Here is a 16,495-nt window from a genome sequence, read left to right as displayed (position 1 = left end):
TGACTATCTACTCTAGCAGAACCCCAGCTTAACCTAATGGCCTCCTGATTGTTTTTAACAGGTTCTTCAGGAGTTTGACAGATAATTGATTCTGACTTTAGTAAGCTTTATTGAAATATTAACATAAAATTTTAAGTATACAGTTTGCTGTGTTTTGACAAACATATATGGCAGTCACTATCACCACAATCAGGATACAAAACATTTCCGTTGCTCCAGAAAGTTTTATCATGTCCCTTTGTAGTCAGGCCTTAAGCCCGTCAACAACTGAACTGTTTTCTTTTTTTTTGGAGACAGTCTTACTCTGTCGCCTAGGCTGGAATGCAGTGGTGCAATCTTGGCTCACTGCAACCTCCATCTCCCGGGTTCAAGCGATTCTTGTGCCTCAGACTCCTGAATAGCTGGAATTACAGGCGTGTTCCACCATGCCCAGCTAATTTTTGTATTTTTAGTAGAGACAGGATTTCACCTTGGTGGCAGGCTGGTCTTGAACTCCTGACCTCAAGTGATCTGCTGGCCTTGGCCTTCCAAAATGCTGGAATTACAGGTGTGAGCCTCCACACCTGCCCCAAACTGCTTTCCATACACATAAATTTACCTTTCTAATGTAAATTGAGTCATACAACTTGCTTTTTGTGTTTGACTTCTTTCACCTTGCATAATGCTTTCGAAATCCATTTTTGTTTTGCATATCAGTAATACATTCTTTCTTATTGTGAAAGAGTATTCCATTGTATAAATATACCACAATTTGTTTATCCATTTACTCATTGATGGACATTAGAGTCATTTCCAGCTTTTGGCTGTTATTATTATTTTTGAGATGGGGTCTTGCTCTGTTGCCCAAGCTGGAGTACAGTGGTATGATCTCCTCTCACGGCAACCTCCACCTCCTGGATTCAAGCAATTCTCCTGCCTCAGTCTCCTGAGTAGCTGGGATTATAGGCGCCTGCTACCACGCCTGGCTAATTTTTTTTCTGTATTTTTAGTAGAGATGGAGTTTCACCATGTTGGTCAGGCTGGTCTTAAACTCCTGACCTCAAATAATCCACCAACCTCAGCCTTGCAAAGTGCTGGCTGGCGTAAGCCCTCTGAGCCCAGCCTCTTAGTATTAACATTCAGTTGCAAATCTTGGTGTAGACGTATGTTTTCATTTCTCTTGAGTAACTTTATAAGAAACTGCCAGACATTTGCATTGCCAGCAGCCATGCATGAGAGTTCTGGTTATTCCGCATCCATCACCAACATTTGATGGTATCGTCTGTTTTTAATTTAGCCATTCTAGAGGATGGGTAGTGACTCATTATGCTTTTGATTTTTGTTTCCTTAATGACTAATGATTTTGAGCATCTTTTATGTGTAATTTGCCATTCTTTCTACCTTCTGCGTAAAGCATCTGTACATGTTTTTTTCTACTCATTTAAAAAAATTGTGTTACTTGTCTTTTAGCAAGTTGTAACAACTCTTTATGTATTCTGGATACAAGTTTTTTTTTTGTTTTTTTTTTTTTTTAATCATATGTGTTTTGTAAGGATTTTCTTCTATTCTGTAGCTTGCCTTTTTATTTTTATTTTTTTGAGACGAAGTCTTGCATTGTTACCCAGGCTGGAGTGCACTGGCACAATCTTGGCTGACTATAACTTCTGCCTCTTGGGTTCAAATGATTGCCCTGCTTCAGTCTCCCCAGTAGCTGGGAATTACAGGTGTGTGCCACCATCCTGGCTGATTTTTGTATTTGTAGTAGAGACAGAGTATTTTTGTTGGCCAGGATGGTCTTGAACTCCTGACGTCAGATGATTCACCGGTTTCCGCCTCCCAAGGTGCTGAGATTACAAGCATGAGCCACTGTGCTCGGCTGCCCTTTTATTTATTTTCAATTGTCATTTGTTTTGTGTTGTTACTGTGTGACAAGTCCTGCTTATCATGTTTTTAAGGTATGGACATATAAAGTTCCTTTTTTTTTTTTTTTTTTTTGACGGAGTCTCTGTCACCCAGGCTTGAGTGCAGTGGCATGATCTCAGCTTACTGCAACCTCTGCCTCCTGGAAAGTAATTCACCTGCCTCACCCTCACAAGTAGCTGAGATTACAGGTGTGCACCACCAAACCTGGCTAATTTTTGTGTTTTTAGTAGAGATGGGGTTTCACCATGTTGGCCAGCCTGGTCTTAAACTCCTGACCTCATGTGATCTGCCTGCCTGGGCCTCCCAAAGTGCTGGGATTACAGGTGTGAGCCACCACGCCCAGTTATAAAATTATTCTTTTTTTTGAGGCACAGGCTTGCTCTGTCACCAGGCTGGAGTGTGGTGGCATGATCTCAGCTGACTGCAACCTCCACCTCCTGGATTCAAGTGATTCTCCTGCCTCAGCCTCCTGAGGGGCTGGGACTAAAGTTGTGCGCCACCACACCCAGCTAATTTTTGTGTTTTTAGTAGAGATATGGTTTCACCATGTTGGCCAGGATAGTCTCGATTTCTTTACCTCATGATCTGCCCGCTTCTGCCTCCCATAGTGCTGGGATTACAGGTATGAGTCACCGCGCCTGGCCAAAGTTATTCTTTAAGAATTTTTTAGACTGGCTGTGGTGACTCAGGCCTGTTTTTAATTCCAGTACTTTGGGAGGCCACAGGGGATGGATTGCTTGAGCCCTGGAGTTCTAGATGAACCTAAGCAACATAATGAGACCCTCGTTTCTATAGAGAAGCAAAATAAAATAGAGTTTTTAATTGAGTAATAAAAATGGTATACATTTGTGGTGTACAACATGATGTTTTAAAATACATACACATTATAGAATGGCAAAATTGAGCTAATTAATATAGATCTAATAAACATACTTGTTATTTGTAGAGAAATCCATTTTTTTTCTTTTCTTGCTTTTCCTGCCCCATGAAATTGTTGCATACGCCACAGTCACAAAGATTTTCTTCTTTATTCTCGGAATTTTACATTTTAGGTTTAACCTTTAAGTTTGTGAACCACTTTGAGGTAATTATTGTGTATGATGTGGGATTCTACTCAGAAGACTGAGGTAATTACAGTTGAAGGTGGTTTTCTTGGATAAATTCCTGGACGCTTACACACTCCCAAGACTAAGCCAATAAGAAGTTGAAACCCTGAAGAAACCAATAACAAGGTCTGAAGTCAAGGCAGCAATTTGGCCTACCAACCAAAAAAAGTCCAGGTCCAGATGGGTTCACAGCTGAATTCTACCATACATACAAATAAGAGCTGGTACCATTCCTGTTGAAACTATTCCAAATAATACAAAAAGAGGGAATTCTCCCTAACCCTTTCTATGAGACCATCATCCTGATACCAAAATCTGGCAGAGACACAACTAAAAAAGAAAAGTACAGGCCAATATCCATGATGAACATTGATGCAAAAATCTTCAATAAAATAGTGGCAAACTGAATCCAACAGCACATCAAAAAGCTTATCTATCACGATCAAGTAGGCTTCATCCCAGGGATGCAAGGCTGATTCAACATATGCAAATCTATAAACGTAATTCACCACATAAACAGAACCAAAGACAAAAACCACATGATTTTCTCAATAGATGCAGAAGAAGACCTTTGACAAAATTCAACAGCCCTTTATGCTAAAAACTCTTGATAAACTAGGTATTGATGGAACGTATCTCAAAACAATAAAAGCTATTTACAAGAAACTCACAGCCAATATCATACTCAATGGGCAAAAACTGGAAGCATTCCCTTTGAAATGTGGCACTAGACAAGGATGCCCTCTCTCACCACTCCTATTCGATATAGTCTTGGAAGTTCTAGCCAAAGCAATAAGGCAAGAAAAAGAAATGAATGGTATTCAATTAGGAAAGGAGGAAGTCAAATTGTCTCTATTTGCAGATGACACGATTGTATATTTAGAAGACCCCATCATCTCAGCCCAAAATCTCCTTAAACTGATAAGCAACTTCAGCAAAGTCTCAGGATACAAAATCAATGTACAGAAATCACAAGCATTCCTATATACCAATAACAGACTTAAAGAGAGCCAAATCAGGAACAAACTGCCATTCACAATTGCTACAAAGAGAATAAAATACCTAGGAATGCTAGGATGTAAAAGATCTCTTCGCGGAGAACTACAAACCACTGCTCAAGGAAATAAGAGAGGACACAAACAGATAGAAAAACATTCCATCCTCATGCTTAGGAAGAATCAATATTGTGAAAATACCAATACTGCCCAAAGTAATTTATAGATTCAATGCCATCCCCATCAAGCTACCATTGACCTTCTTCACAGAACTGGAAAAAACCACTTTAAACTTCATATGGAACCAAAAGAGAGCCCGCATAGCCAAGACAATCTTAAGCAAAAAGAACAAAGCTGGAGGCATTACAGTACCTGACTTCAAACTATACTGCAAGGCTACAGTAATCAAAACAGCATGGTACTGGCACCAAAACAGATATAGACCAATGGAACAGAACAGAGGCCTCCAAAGCAATGCCACATATCTCCAACCATCTGATCTTTGACAAACTGGACAAAGACAAGCAATGGGGAAAGGATTCCCTGCTTAATAAATGGTGTTGGGAAAACTGACTAGCCATATGTAGGAAGCTGAAACTGGACCCCTTCCTTACGCTTTATACAAAAATTAACTCCAAATGGATTAAAGATTTAAACATAAGAACTAACACCATAAAAACCCTAGAAGAAAACCTAGGCAACACCATTGAGGACATAGGCACAGGCAAGGACTTCATGACTAAAACACCAAAAGCAGCAGCAACAAAAGCCAAAATAGATAAATGGGATCTAATTAAACTTAAGAGTTTCTGCACAGCAAAAGAAACAATCATTAGAGTAAACTGGCAACCAACAGAATGGAAAAAAATTTTTGCAATCCATCAGACAAAGGGCTAATATCCAGAATCTACAAAGAACTAAAGAAGATTTACAAGAAAAAAAAAAAAAAACCCATTCAAAAGTGGGCAAAGGATATGAACACTTTTCAAAAGAAGACAAATATGCGGCCGACAAATATGCGGCCAACAAATATGAAAAAATGCTTATCATCACTGGTCATCAGAGAAATGCAAATCAAAACTACATTGAGATACCATCTCACACCAGTTAGAATGGCGATCATTAAAAAATCTGGAGACAACAGATGCTGGAGAGGATGTGGAAAAACAGGAACACTTTTACACTGTCGATGGGAGTGTAAATTAGTTCAACCATTATGGAAGACAGTGTGGCAATTCCTCAAGGATCTAGAAATAGAAATTCCTTTTGACCCAGCAATCCCATCACTGGGTATATACCAAAAGGATTATAAAGACACATGCACATGTATGTTCATTGTGGTGCTGTTTACAATAGCAAAGACCTGGAACTAACCCAAATGCCCATCGATGATAGACTGGGCAAAAAAAATGTGGCACATATACACCTGGAATACTATGCAGCCATAAAAAATGCTGAGTTCCTATACTTTGTAGAGGCATGGATGAATCTAGAAACCATCGTTCTCAGCAAACTGACACAAGAGCAGAAAATCAAACACTGAATGTTTTCACTCATAGGCGGGTGAGGAACAATGAGAACACATGGGCACAGGGAAGGGAACAATATTTACAGGGCTAGGTGGGGGAGTGGAGGGGAGGGGAGAGACAGTGCTGGGGGGTGGGGAGGATGGGGAGGGATAACACCAGGAGAAATCCCTGATGTAGGCGACAGGGGGTTGGGGGTGGGATGGGGTGGGGATGGAGACAGCAAACCACCATGGCATGTATGTACCTAAGCAACAATCCTGCATGATGCAGGATGTGCACATGTACCCCAGAGCCCAAATACAATAAAAAAAAAAAAAAAAAAGAAGGTGGTTTTCTTCCCAATGTGTGCATTTGTCTTTTTGCTTTTGCCTCATTGCATTTGCTAGGGCCTTACAATGTTGCAAGAAAGGAGTGGGAGTGGACTTTACTCCCTGATTTTTTGGAGTAAAACATTTAGTCTTTTTTTTTTTTTTTTTTATTGAGACGGAGTCTCGCTCTTGTTGCCCAGGCTAGAGTGCAGTGGCGCGATCTTGGCTCACCGCAACCTCCGCCTCCTGGGTTCAGGCAATTCTCCTGCCTCAGCCTCCTGAGTAGCTGGGATTACAGGCATGCGCCACCATGCCCAGCTGATTTTTTGTATTTTTAGTAGAGACGGGGTTTCACCATGTTGACCAGGATGGTCTCGATCTCTTGACCTCTTGATCCACCCGCCTCGGCCTCCCAAAGTGCTGGGATTACAGGCTTGAGCCACCGCGCCCGGCCCAAAGCATTTAGTCTTTTACCATTAAATAAGTTATTAGCTATAGTCTTTTTATAGATTTTCTTTATCAAATTTAGGAAGAAAATATCCCTTCTGTTTCTACTTTGTTGAGATTTTTCTAATTTTGATTTTATTTATTTATTTGCTTTTTCAGAAAAGCAATTTATTAGGCAGAGAGAGAAAGAAGTAGAGAGAGAGAGAAAAGCCAGCTCCCACGCTGTTGTGGGAGGGGATTCCAGAAAGGGAAACCCCGAGATTTTTCTTTTTAAAATCAGGGGTGGATATTGGATGTTTTTCAAATGTTTTATCTGTATTTATTGAGATGATCATGCATTTTTTTCTCCTGGTTTTTTTTTTTTTTTTTTTTTTTTTTTTTTTTTTTTTTTTTTTTTTTGAGACGGAGTCTCTCTCTGTCACCCAGGCTGGAATGCAGTGGTGTGATCTTGGCTCACTGCAACCTCCGCCTCCCAGGTTCAAGTGATTCTCATGCCTCAGCCTCCCAAGTAGCTGGGATTACAGGCGTGAGCCACCGTGCCTGGCCGACATTTAATGATAATTGTTTCTAAGTATTTATTTTGACTTTTAAATTTTTATTCAATTCAAGATATTTTCTAATTTTACTTGTGATTTCTCCTTTGAACCGTGGTATTTAGAAGTATATTGTTAAAGTTTGAATATTTGTCGTTTTCCAGATATTTTGTTATCAGTTTCTAATTTGACTTTTTTTATGGTCACACAATGTATTTTATATGATAAAATTTAGGAGGATTTAATCTTATATTCAATGGGACTTATTTTATAATATAGAATATGGTTTCTCTCTCTTTTTTTTTTTTTTTTTTTTTTTTTTTTTAAAGACAGGGTCTCTCTCTGTCACCTAGGCTGGAGTGCAGTGGCGTGATCTCGGTTCACTGCAACCTCCGCCTCCCAGGTTCAAGTGGTTCTTGTGCCTTAGCCTCCCAAGTAGCTGGGATTGCAAGTGTGTGACGCCATGCCTGGCAAATGTTTGTATTTTTAATAAACATGGGGTTTCACCATGTTGGCCAGGCTGATCTTGAACTCCTGACCTCAGTTGATCTGCCCACCTCAGCCTTCCAGAGTGCTGAGATTACAGGCATGAGCCACCACCCCTGGCCAGTATATGGTTTATCTTTGTGAACATCCCATATATAATTGAAAAGAATGTTTATTCTGCTGTTGAGTGAAATGTTCTGTACATCTCAGGTCAGTTTGGTTGAGGGTTGTTTGGTAATTTTGTGAAAGGGCCCCAGCAGTTCTTGCCATACGTTAGCTACTGTACTATATAGTAGGACTCTTCAGAGCCAACACTGAACTCTGTAATGGTTCAATTGGTCACATTCATTAAATCTTTAAATTCATGGGTAGTTTTGGGGGTGGGGATAGGGAGAGTAACGGTTTGTTTGTTTGGAGTATCTACTCTGTGCCAGGTGCTGTTTTAAGGCATAGTGAACACACTGGAAAACTGATTAAATCATATGTTTCCTTTCCTTAAGAAACTGTGTCTCATAGGGAAGGCAGTCAGTGCTATGGAGGATAGAGGTGAGCTTGAGGTGCTAAAGAATTACCCAAAATAGGTCATATTGAATTAGTAGTATTGTAGAACGATTTAAAACTGATATATTAATAATGCTTAAAATTCTCAGTTACAGTGATAGTAGTCTCATGTCTGTGTTGTTTGCCTTAGAGGGGGGGAGGCTGGAGCCTAAGAAATGGTAATAGTACTAATATTCAATGAGTACTTATTATGCTTCAGGCATTCTTTTTAGCTTATTACATGTATTAACTTGTAATTACCACATACCCTTTGAGAGTGGGTACTTATTCACATTTTATAGAATAGGAAACAAGCATGTAGAGGTTAACGTGCTGAAGTCAGAAATAAGTTCTTGAGTTAGGATTCCTGGAAGAACACTGTGGTCTAACATGCCTTTGAGAATAAGAAATTATTATGACAATCCATTTGACAGATATAAGGATGTGATCTAGGATAGAGAATGGCCCTAGGAAAGTAGAGAAGGGAACAGATGTGAGAGATTTTATGTAAAATAGAATCTGTAGCACTGGGATAAGGTAAAGTGGGCACAAAATTCTGAAGAACTCTTTTCTACCATAGAGATGAGGAGAGAATGTAGTACCCCTAAGGAGCTGTTGGATGAAGACAAACAGCAGACACATGAAACACAGGCACGGGCTCGTGCTCTCTCCACACCCCCTCCCCCATTCTCATTCTCTAGGTGGTAGTGCTTTGTGTTTTAGTCATATTGTCACAATGAAAATCTGAGACATTTGATACGGTGGTAAAATTCATTGCTCTGTCTTACATAGCTGGCTGTCTTCAAGCATCATGAGTCACTATGTGCCTGTATTTTCTTATTTAGAAAATGGAAATAATCATTATTGGTGTAATTCAGATGGATTGTGAGGATTAAATGAGACATTGAATGTAAAGCACTTTGTGAACTGAGAACTGTACAACTGAAGGTGAAATTGTAATTCTCCTCTGGATTTGTGATATGTTGATGGTGACGGTTCATCACTCAAGTTCATCTACTATCACAGCCTTCTGCTGCCAGCATGTTTATCTTACATGGAAAACAGTTCACAGTGTGTTTCATGAAATTCTTCATTTGAGCAAATGCTGTTATTGGCACACAGAAGTGAGTGCTCTTTTGCTTATCTCAGAATACACACCCTCTATTGCTGGCTAGTTATTCTGACATACAGTGTGAGACTGAAGCAAGACATAAACTTCCTTTTAAGCTGAAAAAGTACAATACTTGTTTTAACAATCAGTGTATTGTAGACTGTCCTTTGCCCCTCACCTCTCCTTTCTTTTCTTACTCTCTACTGTTTCTGTCTTACTAAATCCCAGGACATGGTTCTAGACTCATGCCCATAGAATAAGAGTTAAGAAGTTTCTAGCCTGGGTGTGGTGGCCCACGCCTGTAATCCCAGCACTTTGGGAGGCCAAGGCAGGTGGATCACGAGGTTAAGAGATTGAGACCATCCTGGTCAACATGGTGAAACCTTGTCTCTACTAAAAATACAAAAAATTAGCTGGGCATGGTGGCGTGTGCCTGTAGTCCCAGCTACTCAGGAGGCTGAGGCAGAAGAATTGCCTGAACCCAGGAGGCGGAGGTTGCCGTGAGCCGAGATTGCGCCATTGCACTCCAGCCTGTTTAACGAGAGTGAAACTCCGTCTCAAAAACAAACAAACAAAAAAAGAAGTTTCTGATATATGCCTTTTGGCCACTAATGTTCACTGGAGCCTCAGAGTATTAGTTCGTTTTCATGCTGCTGATAAAGACATACCCGAGACTGGGCAATTTACATAAGAAAGAGGTTTAATCGTACTTACAGTTCCACGTGGCTGGGGAAGTCTCACAATCATTGTGGAAGGAGAGGAGGAACAAGTCCCGTCTTACCTGGATGGCAGCAGGCAAAGAGAGAATGAGAAAGACCCAGAAATGGAAACCCCTGATAAAAGCCATCAGATCTCGTGAGACTTATTCACTACCAGGAGAACAGTATGGAGGAAACTGCCCCCCATGATTCAATTATCTCCCACTGTGTCCCTCCAACAGCACGTGGGAATTGTGGGAATTATGGGAGTACAATTCAAAATGAGATTTGGATGGGGACATAGCCAAATCATCTCAGTTAGCTTGTGGTGAGATTTGAGTGGGGACACAGCCAGCCCATATCACTCAGTTAGCTTGTGGTAAATGCTGTCAGGACTTAGTCTCTCCTTCAGGACAGTGGGCTTCCCTCTGGCCCAGGGCAGGTCCAGAAATGCCATCTAGGAGCTAAGGCCTGGAACTGGGGACATCAGGAGGTCGCTTGGTGTTCTATCCCACTGTGGCCGAGCTGGTACCCAAGGTGTAAGACAAAGTCCTCTTTACTCTTTTCTCTCCTTTCCTGAAGTAAGAGTCTCTCCCCATAGCCACCACAGCTCAGAATGTGCTGGGTCACATCTGAGGCCATCACGGCTCTGAATCTCACTCAAGGCCTGCCGTAAATACTGTTTGGCTACCACTGTTGACTATCCAGGGCCCAAGGGTCATCTAAGCAGGCAATTAATCCAGCCAGGACTAGGTCCTTCCATTCAAGGCAGCAGGCTCCCATCTGGTCCAGGGTGTATCTGGAAATGTCAGCTGGGAGCTAGGGCTTGGAATGGCAACCTCATGACTCTGCCTGGTGCCCTATTCTAGCATGGCTAAGCTGATATCCAAGTTGCCAGATGAAGTCCTCTTTATTCTGTACTCTTCTCTCCTCAAACAGAGGGAAGAAATCTCTCCCAGACCTGGGAGCTATACTGCTTGTAGTTGAGGAGGGTTAATGCAAGCATGCCTTTGGTTGTCCCAGGTGGTGTCTCCTACCGTCTTCAGTGCCTCTTTTATTAATATGATGTTAAAACCAGATACCGTATCACTCACCTGATTTTTGGTTTTTATGAAGGTGTTTTTTATGTGGATAGTTGTTCAATTTGACATTGCTATGGGGGGGATGATCACCACAGGCTTCTGTTTGGCCATCTTGCTCTACTTCCCTCCTAATTGTATCTTTATACCCACAAATCAACCTCTCTTCATCCCCTCCCCACCTCAACACTTCCTGAACTCCAATAACCATCATTCTACTCTACCTCTGTGATAGCAACTTTTTTAGCTACCACATGAGTGAGATAATATGACATTTGTCTTTCTGCGTCTGACTTATTTCACTTAACATAATAACCTCCAGTTCTATCCATGTTGCTGCAACAGACAGGATTTTATTCTTTATGACTGAATAGTATTCTGTTATGTGTCTATGCCACATTTTCTTTATCCATCTGTTGCTGGCACTTAGGTTGATTTCATATTTTGCTGTTGTGAATGGTTCTGCAATAAACATGAGCGTGTGTGTAGTTCTCTCTTGAATATACTGATTTCTTTTCTTTTGGGTATATAAACCAACAGTAGAATTGCTGGATCATATGGTAAATCTATTTTTAGTTTTTTGAGGAACTTGAATGTTCTTGGCGGCTGTATCAAAAATCAGTTGGCTGTTAATACATGGATTTATTTCTGGATTCTCTATTCTGTTCCATTTGTCTATGTGTCTGCTTTTATACTAGTACCATGCTGTGTTGGTTACTATAGCTTCGTGGTATATTTTTAAGTCAGGTAGTGTGATGCCTCTTAGTTATTATTGTCATGTCTAATATAGCATTGAATAGCTCATTGGGAGTTGTATCTGGCACAGTACTATCTCTCTTAGTTTATTCTTTGCTCAGTCATACTTTTCTTGGTATATATTCATTGGGGCTTTAATAATGGATTTTTTTCCTCAAAACAGATGTGTCATGTGTTGTTTTCCCATTCAAACTGCCCGGAGTTTTTAGTCTCATCCTTTGTTCAGACTGTGAACATTCTTTAATAAACAGCCTGTGGTCGAAGCATCAGATCTTACTAGTCCTAGGTATTATGATATGGAAACACCCCCTCTTCCTGTCCTCCTCCTGTCTCTCCCCAAAATTACACCTCTGTAAAAACTTAGTCATTTTACTTGGAGGACAACTTGTTGAACTTTCCTCAGCTTAGTGAATTTACTGCAATTCTTACCACAACTACAATTTATCTCTTTCCTTTGTACTCCCAACCTATCATTACAGTAGTCAATGTCAAAACAAAACAAAACTGGGTGTTTGTTCTTTTTGGCTGCCCAGTAGATGAACTCCATAGTTATATTAGGGAAATTCCACACCTCACAGTGAGAAACAGTGTCACTACTGCATGTTTCCCCTCAGACAGAATTGAGAGAAAAATGCACATTGTTCAAGCTTACTTTTCTCCAGATTTGAGGATAAAAATTACAGCAGTATGGAGTTGGAGTGATTCAGCTGGCCAGGGTGGGGAGGGGAGTGGTGAGTGGACATAGTAGCCATAACTTGCTTCTCCAAACTCTGGAGTTTATCTTATTGGCACTGCATTCTGGTTCTGAATTTTGACTTGAAATTGAGTCCTTTACATTGGTTGCTGGGAGTGATTACCAAAAAAATTTCTTTGATTCCTTTTACTAAAATTGGAGAAGAGAGAGTCTGTGATCTAGCTAAATGCTCTAATATCCCAAACTTCTGAAAGCTACAGCTGTCCTTAGTTCCTTACCTTGTAGATTTCTGTGCTGAGAGAAATCTTTCTCTTAACCATCCCCCAAGAGCACTATAGTACTTTATGGTGGGAACCCCAGTGGTGAGGCCCTTTATCATAGTCTTTTCAGTCAGAAGACTTCCTCACTCTTCTTTTTTTTTTTTTTTTTTTTTGGGACGGAGTTTCGCTCTTGTTACCCAGGCTGGAGTGCAATGGCGCGATCTCGGCTCACCGCAACCTCCGCCTCCTGGGTTCAGGCAATTCTCCTGCCTCAGCCTCCTGAGTAGCTGGGATTACAGGCACGCACCACCATGCCCAGCTAATTTTTTGTATTTTTAGTAGAGACGGGGTTTCACCGTGTTGACCAGGATGGTCTCAATCTCTTGACCTCGTGATCCACCCGCCTCGGCCTCCCAAGTGCTGGGATTACAGGCTTGAGCCACCGCGCCCGGCCCTCACTCTTCTTTATGGTCATTTTATACATTGTAGCCATTGTTGGAGTCTTTGGTTTTAATGAGATCAAGACCATCATTTTTTTTTTTTTCTTAAGCAAGATTATAATTCTCCAATAGTTAAGTTTACCACTGTAATACCTGTTTAGCGTAATACCCTGATTAAGTGAGTTCTTTTACCTTTTGGGTTACATTTTCAAGTCTAACCTAAGAGTTGAGAAGTTTTCCTTAGTATCTGTTGAAGTGAACTGACGTTGTTAATTTAAGCCAATTAATGGCATCGAGGTATTTACAAAATAAAAGTCGACATAGTATTCATGATTTACTTACCAGTTTCTTTCTTATTTATCCCAACTGCCAAAGCCATGTGTGTTCATTGTGGGAAAATTTGGTTAAATACAGAGAAATTAAAAAAAGAAACAAAAAAACAAAAAAAAAAATGTGGGTCTCCAAATTGATCTACAGATTAAATCAAAATTCTTGCTGTCTTTTTTTTTACTCAAATTGACAAGATGATTCTAAAATTCACAGGAAAATGCCTCAGAATAGTCAAAACAATCTTGAAAAAGAACATTTATCAATTCACATTTCCTGATTTTTAAATTTAATATACAACTACATTAACCAACATGGTATGGTACTAGTATAAAGTTAATGGGGTGGAATTGAGAGTCCAGAAATAAACTGTAACATTTATGGTCAATTGGTTTTTGACAAAGGTGCCAAGACAAGGTAATGGTAGGGTAGAATAATCTTTTCAACAAATGATTCTGGGACAGCTTGATTTCTGCATGCAAAAGAATGAATTTTGACCTCTGTCTTACACCAAAATTAACAAAAGTGGATTAAAGACTTACACCTAAAAGCCGAAACTATTGAACTCTTAGAAGAACTACATAGTTGTAAATCTTCATGACTTTGGATTAGTCAGTGAGTACCTAGATATGCCACCCAAAATACAAGCAAACAAAGGAAAAAATGATGCATTAGGCTTCCTTAAAATTAAAAACTTGTGTGCTTCAAAGGAGTTTCTCAAGACAGTGAAAAGATGGCCCACAGAATGCGAGAAAATATTTGCAAATCACATATCTGATAAGCATCTAATATCTAGAATATACAAAGAACTCTTACAACTCAATAATAAAAAGACAAGCAACCTAATTTTAAAAATGGGCAAAAGAAATGAATAGCCGAAATAGGCAAATGGGACCTAATTAAGCTCCAGAGCTTCTGCACAGCTAAAGAAACAACCATTAGAGTGAACCGGCAACCAACAGAATGAGAAAAAATTTTTGCAATCTACCCATCTGACAAAGGACTTACATCCAAAGTCTACAAAGAACTAAAACAGATTTACAAGAAAAAAACAAACAAATCCATTCAAAAGTGGGTGAAAGATAGGAAGAGACACTTTTCAAAAGAAGACATATATGAGGCCAAGAAATATATGAAAAAATGCTCATCATCACTGGTCATTGGAGAAATGCAAATCAAAACTACATTGAGATACCATCTCATGCCAGTTAGAATGGCAATCATTAAAAAATCTGGAGACAACAGATGCTGGAGAGGATGTGGAGAAATAGGAACACTTTTACACTGTTGGTGGGAGTGTAAATTAGTTCAACCGTTGTTGAAGACAGTGTTGTGATTCCTCAAGGACCTAGAAATAGAAATCCATTTGACCCAGCAATCCCATTATTGGGTATATATCCAAAGGATTATAAATTGTTCTGTTGTAAGGACACATGCACACGGATGTTCATTGCAGCACTGTTTACAATAGCAAAGATTTGAAACCAACCCAAATGCCCATCGAAGATAGACTGGACAGGTAAAATGTGGCACATATACACCATGGAATACTATGCAGCCATAAAAAATGGTGAGTTCATGCCCTTTGTAGGGACATGGATGAACCTGAAAACAATCATTCTCAGCAAACTGACACAAGAACAGAAAATCAAACATTGCATGGTCTCACTCATAGGTGAGTGTTGAACAATGAGAACACATGGACACAGGGAGGGGAGCATCACACAGTGAGGTCTGTGTTGGGGGAAACTAGGGAAGGGTCAGTGGGGTTGGGGAGTTGGAGAGGAATAACATTGGGAGAAATGCCAGATACAGGTGATGGGGATGGAGACAGCAAACCACATTGCCATGTATGTACCTGCAACAATCCTGCATGTTCTTCGCATGTACCCCAGAACCTAAAATGCAATAAAAAATATATATTTTTTTTAAAAAAGAAGTGAATAGCTGTTTCTCCAAAGAAAATAACAGATGGCTAATAAGAACGTGAAAAGATGTTTAACATCATTAGTCACAAGGGAAATGCAAATCAAAGCTTCATGATACACCATCACGCCTGCTAGGATGACTGTAATAAAAAAGCTCGAAAATAAAAAGTGTTGGTGAGTTTGTAGAGAAATTGGAACCTCATACATTGCAGGTGGGAATGTAAAGTGTTTTAGCTACTTTGCAGTTTCACAAGTGTTTAAACACACAGTTATCATATGACCCAACAATTTCCTTCTAGATAGATATACCCAAGATAAATGAAAACATACATCCATGGAAAAACTTGTACACAAGTATTCATTGCCGGCATAAAGTGGCAACTTTGTTTCTTATAATAGCCAGAAGTAGAAACTTCTAAATGTCTATCTGTTGATGAGTCCTTAAGCAGGATGTAATACATGTAAAATGGAATATTATTCAACCATAAAAAAATGAAGTACTGATGCATACAACACAATGGACACACCTTGGAAACAGGCTGAGTTTGAAAAACCAGACACAGTCCTGTGAAATTCAGGTAGAAAAAATAAAAATTAAAAAAAAAAAGTAAAATAAAAACCAGACACGTATTATGTGATTTCATTAAAATGACGTGTTCAGAATAGGCAAATCCATAGAGACAGAAAGTAGATTAGTGGTTGCCGGGGCTGTGGGGAGCAGGGATAGGGAATGGCTGTTAAAGGGTATGAGGTTTCCCTTGGGGTTGATGAAACCATTTTGGACTTTAGTAGTGGTGATGGTTGTACAAGCTGTGAACACTGAACTGTATACTTTAAAAGGATGAATTTTATGGTATGTGAATATACCTCAATTTAAAAACCCAACAGAAGTGACCTCAGATCTCACTGCCTAAGGACAAGCACAACTGACAACAATTGAACATTTTAGAAAATGCTTAATGCCAGGCACCTAAGCCCTTTTGTTACCTTCTCATTCAATCCTCACTATAGCTTTGTGAATCTTCTGTCAGAACTGGAACTACTGACTCCTTCCTCCGTGTTCTTTCCACTAATTTGCTGTGCCTGTTTTACAAAGAATTTTGGGTGAAGAGAGAAGATGCTAATTTGGAATATCATTAAAATAATATATTACAAAGTTTGGTGCTTTTCAAACACACAGTTGACCAAAAAATATTTGTGTTTTGGTTCAGGTAGTACTCAGCACTCAAGCTTAAAGCAAAACTTGAGAAATGGATTAAATCTCTGAAGTTTGTCTCTAGTGTCAAGGGGTTTATAGTAATTTTTTTTCCCCAGAGATTGTAAGAAAAAAAAAATTAGAAACTCCCCTTATGTAGC

At 39.7% G+C, this 16,495-nt stretch overlaps 1 protein-coding gene across 1 annotated transcript in view; it reads left to right on the top strand.

Moving 5' to 3' along the window:
* The window catches only part of SMIM13 (small integral membrane protein 13), a 36,480-nt gene that overhangs the window by 16,641 nt on the left and 3,344 nt on the right, over positions 1 to 16,495 (top strand). The window lies entirely within an intron of this gene.

This window comes from Sapajus apella, unplaced genomic scaffold (assembly GCF_009761245.1).
Source record: "Sapajus apella isolate SASKATOON/1434 unplaced genomic scaffold, GSC_monkey_1.0 scaffold70, whole genome shotgun sequence".
Classification (NCBI taxonomy): Eukaryota; Metazoa; Chordata; class Mammalia; order Primates; family Cebidae; genus Sapajus; species Sapajus apella.
This window is presented reverse-complemented; position numbering and strand designations above follow the sequence as displayed.